Genomic DNA, 5,613 nt, shown 5'->3' with positions numbered 1-5,613 from the left:
TATATATATATGTTTGATATGCAGTGGTAATAATCTAAATATGCTAGGAGCCTAAATATTCAGTGCTAGCTAGCTAATGTAATTAACATTTTTTATTTTCATTGATGTTTACTTTGCCGGAAACAAAGATGACCCACAATTCAATGAGGCTTTTTTGCTATTGAATAATAGATGAATTAGTTCAAATCATATTTAAATTGGATTTTAGTTCAGTTTTTGGAGAAGTAAAAAAACAATATTCTGACAATTGTGTCCACACTAAATATAGTATATCCAATGCAAATGTTGTTTTGTCTATTCAAATTGAATTAAGTACAATCATTAATTATACACTCAGATTGTAAAACCTTTCTTTCTCTGTCAATTGAAACTGCATTTGATGCACAAAATGAAAGTATTTTCTCCAAACACATCAGAATCTATTCACTTTGCACTTACAAGGTAGAACTATTGATCATAAAGAAAAACGACAATGAAAGGAAAACAGGGAAGTACACAAAATCCAGCCTAATGGTTTCAGAAAGACCTGCCAACTTTAAAAAAGGTCGGCAACAAATGGCCATTTTTTCTCATCTTTTCATTCTTTTATAACCTGCCAAGCTAATGCATTGTCCACAGAAATAACGGTCCATTTCTTTGTTTCTCTTTTGTTCTTATAATATCCCAGTGATTCATGGGGGGTGTTGCTTGCAGTCTGGCTACAAAGATGGCCTAAACTTTGAGTATCAGAGTTTGTCTGAAACTGGCAGACATGCACAGTGATAGCACTAAATGGCAGGGGCTACAGTACAGTAATGTATTAACTATGTGTCTGGAGTATGACATGCTATGGCAAAGGAAACAGAAAAGACAGCTGAAGATACCGCATGGGTTTCTCTTCTTTGATGAAACTTAAGCTACTTTATTTTCCAGGATTTGTGTCCATATTGACTTTCTGATTGAGGCGAGATAGATGTGTTTTTTGTATCCATGCATGGCAATGAGTTCCTGTTGGCTCATCATTATTGGTACTTTTTTCATGCTCAGCAAATTCATTGGCCCTACATATGCACATATCAGGTCCGTCTAAATCATATTTGTATGCCCTGACAAATACACAGAAACATTATAAACTACACATAAAGTGCTTATTTTGGTGCTTTGTCCAAAGCTGTTAAAAGTTATGGTGCAGCAAAAAATGGTTGTCAGCAGGGATTCTTGATATCCACTGTGACCTATTGGCATAGATCATCTTGATGGCCTACTGTAGGTTCGAACCAGTTTACTTATTGTCTGCTTGTCACCAACACCATCACGCACACAAGCACACACACTCTAATCCGTCACATTTCCTCTCTCTGATCTTGCTTTTGCATTGCTATAATGTCATCTATACATGTATGAACCTAATACAGAGGGGGGGTCAAGAATGGCACAGTGTGAGGAAGTTTTTCCACAGTACTGCTCTGAAGACACTTCCTTAATCTATAGCATTCCTTCTGAAAACATGCCAAACTCATGTATGCAAAATGTAAATGGGGAGTAGGAGAAAAGACACTTTCCACCTCCGAATCTCTGGTCCAACATTTACAGTAAGTTGAAGGAAAACAGACTTCATTTAAAAGAAGGCTAGCTGCTGCTTTACGGTTTCTCTCCATTGTCTACCTGTGAAAAGACTCAGAGACTGACTCTGAGAATGTGCATTTTACAGTTGGCCCTGCACTTTTTGTGCGTTTTTTTTAGCTTTCAGATTGAATTGGAGAAACATTGGGAACCAATCTCTAACAATATGAATGCTATTTTTTTCTCTCTTGTAGACATAAAGATTTGACTGTAAGACCTAACGTATGTTTTTTTTCCTATGCTGTAAGCTGTCTGATGAACATGCTTTTTAATGCTAATACTGCTCACAACAAGTTTTGCATTAGTTGTGTCTTACTTGCAACATGAACGGTAATTCTCGAAGGTTACTTTTCTTTGTTCAATGTCTCCTTGTGATCAAAAGGCAGCTTCTTCTCTGTTTACATGTCGCTTCATTTAAGCACACCTGCAGCCCAGCATAGCATAAAATCTTACTGTTTGTAAAGTATTGGCATTGGAAGTTGTTTACACCTCACAGCTGTAATATGTACTCTCTACATTCCGCTATAAAGATAGCCCTGTATAAATGATTATTCAAAGCCCTTTATATATGGGTCCTGTAAAAGCCACACATCCTTCTAATTAATGTAATTAAATATAAGTTATTATGACACAGATTTCATTTCTAATAATCATATTCCAGAACAACACTGTTAAAGACAAAAAAGAAGAATACAATATATTGCAATTGTCAAATTATATGATATGATTCTCAAATTTAAATACTTTTTTTTTTTACCCTTTTTTGTTTCTTCTCCACATTTTATTTGGTAAAACTTCGGGACACAGACTTATATTTTCTTGTACTCACAACTATGTGACAAGCAGAGCCTTACTTGTTAACAACTTCTTTAAATGACGCAGCCATATGATCAAAACAGAAGTGACACAAAAAGGTCTATTGTCTGCCCTGTCAGGACTTTACTTGAAAATCAAAATGATCACTGTTGTATCACATTACGGGGATTCTTTTTTTACATTTTGAAAATGTCTCTGCTAAATGTCTATTTTTCTGCTGAAATATTAATGCAAACAGTTTTGTGAACTTTGGTGTGTGTGTTTTTGTTTTTTTTAAGTTTAAAAATGTTTACAGAAAATGTAAAAAAAGGCTGGGTCACAGGTGTATTTTTTATGAAATAATATATGAAAGGTGTATATTTTGGCACTGAATATTGAAATAATCCAGAAATGTGTGCTGGTTGATCAACTCTGATATCGATAAGGACTTTTCTAATGTGAGGGCTCTCAGGTATTTGCATAGCTTGTGTATTTTTATGTCCTAAAGTATGTGATTTATTTATCAATAACAAAAACAAAAAAAGATGCACAGTCATTGAACCGTTCATGGCTTAAACCAGTCCAACATTGAATGTGGTGAAGGAAGTTTGCAGATTGTTCAGCTCTGTTTTACACATCAATGACTTTACATGAAGACAAACTGCAGTGAAGAACACAATGTATATTTTTAAGGCATGGGTTTCTCTCATTAAAGAATTGATTTGACTGCCTTGGTTGTTTTTAAGTTTGATATTATATATTTCATATGTTACACATTATTTTTAAAAGATGCACTATGTAGATTTGGTAGTGGAATTTGAAAGTTGGAGAAGTGAAACAATTCTATGCTATATTTTCTGAACTAAATACACAAAATGTCCTCAAAGAAAAAAATGGGTCCCTGGAACACTGTTTGGAGATTAAAAGCTACCAGGAGAGTTACGGTTTCACTGTCCCCCACCATAACTTCTCACGTAGCATTTTATCTCCAAACAGTTTTTCAGGGACCAAATTTTCCTCTGAGGAAAGTTTGTGTGTTTGTGAGTTATGAATATATACCACATAATCTGTACATTTCTCCAACTTTCACATTACTCTACCAAAACTCCATAGTGCACCTTTAATGGACAAACTTACTAAACTAAGATTTGAAGTCCATTCTAACAAAAAAATGTCATAATTTGTAGAAAACATCCAGGAATGAAACTGAAATGGTTTACAACATGTTTTTGATGGTAACTGGACCACTTGTGGGTGGTTTCACTTTTTTGATACAGTTAAAATTTGGTAGAATTTGTCTTCCTTTTTTTGTAAGTGGTGATATAAAACAGCTAAATAGTGACGTGAATAACAAAAGAGGAAGAGAATGAGACAATCGAGAACAAACAGTTTGATTTAGATGTAAGAGAAGTCTGAACAAAAAGTTAAGTTTGGCATGTGTGTTTGAATATTTGTGTGCCCACCTGTTTGGATGCTTGTGTTTGAGACAGAGATATTCATGTGATGGCCACAGGTCATTGTTAGGGGTAGAAAATGTATTCGTATTGGCCCAGTGTCTTGGTAATATACTTGATTTCAGTCTGGATTACTGCCCGCAGAGGATGATTTTTCAATCACCACAGTTTGTCTCTATATTCTGATTTAACTTAACACTAAAACTTACCAACTGCTCCATACAATGTCATGTAAATCAGAATCAGAATCAGAATCAGAATCAGGTTTTATTGCCAAGTACATTTACACATACAAGGAATTTGACTTGGTGTATTGGTGCTAAACAATTAACAAGGAAATAAAGCAGAACTAGTAACAACTTTAATAATACTGTATAAGAAGATATTACAATATATAAAATGGAATTTAAAAATGTAAAATATTAAATATAAAAAAAACACAAAAAAAAACACAAAATGTACAAAAGGCGCAATGTAGGAGCTGTGCAGTAGACTATGAGAAAAAAATCTTACAGTGTATGTAACCTACTGACAGAGTGCATGTAAAGAAAATACATTTAAAGTCCAGTGGGCGTTAATGTAACGTATAAAGAACATGCAGTTAGTGAAGTCTATTTTTATAGATTCCCAGTACAAGAACCATGACTTGACTTGTGACTGAATAAAATGAGGACTGTCAAACAATTAAAATGTTACAATTACATTAATTGCATTTAATCTTAATTTCATGTTTGAAATTCCATTGTTTAGCATTTCAAAATAAACCGTTTCATGCTTTTATTTAGAACTTTTAGCTTTTATTTTTAACCTTAAGCTAAAGGTACTTTATTTCCTGTTTGGATGCAAATCTGATATTATTTTGAAAGAAACTAAAGAACTTCCAGAAGATTGAAGGTAAACTTAACCAGGGAATAAGGAACTCATTACAGATCTTAAAGTAAATAAAACCAGCTTAGAGAAATGTTAAAAGTTATTGTTTTCACTTCATAAGGTGGATATGACATTTGACTTGTCAACCAAGCGGTCTGGGAGTTTTTTTAAAGTAAAATTAGAAATTCAAACGCACATCAGGGTCGCTCTTTTCCATCATAGGAAAGACTAGAGGGAGACGCTGCTGTGGCTTATACGGTGTGCTTAAAGGGACAAAACAAAAAGGGCAAAAATAGCATAGGATTAATACGATTAAGAAAAATTAATGCGTACATTTCTGGACTTAATCTCATTGTGATTAATGTGTTAATGCTGACAGCCCTAAACAAATATATAAATCAGGTAACTTCTGGTTGAAGAGGAGCAGAGTTACACCAAGCTTCTTCTCTATAGGGACACGTTTGTCCATAAGAAGCTGTAGCAAAATGCATTGTTGTTTATAAAATGTTCTGTCTTTCTATGAAGAGTCATTTCTAAAAAATGTACTATGCAGCCGGAGAATGATGTAGACAGCTTGATCCTAAGTTTGCAATATAATGACTGCTGTTTGTTCTACTCCAGTCTTTGTCTATGAACAGGTGGGCGCCAGAACCTGTCAAAGCCTCTAAATGTCAGAGCAGTCTTCTTCACCCCCCTTACTACTTTAATCTGTGTATCACACACGCACACACACGCACACACGCACACTTTCAATGCAAACACACAGAGAAATCAAAGCTGCCTGAAGGCGGTAGCAAAAGCGAGAAGTGTAAAGCCTGAGCAGACCCCAAACTGTATCTTTTCATCTTCAGATTCCACTATTTACCTGCATGTCAGTTGATTGTTTGTTCCT

This window comes from Labrus mixtus, chromosome 13, assembly GCF_963584025.1.
Source record: "Labrus mixtus chromosome 13, fLabMix1.1, whole genome shotgun sequence".
NCBI lineage: Eukaryota > Metazoa > Chordata > Actinopteri > Labriformes > Labridae > Labrus > Labrus mixtus.
The sequence above is the reverse complement of the archived record's forward strand: the minus strand, read 5'-3'. Positions refer to the sequence as shown.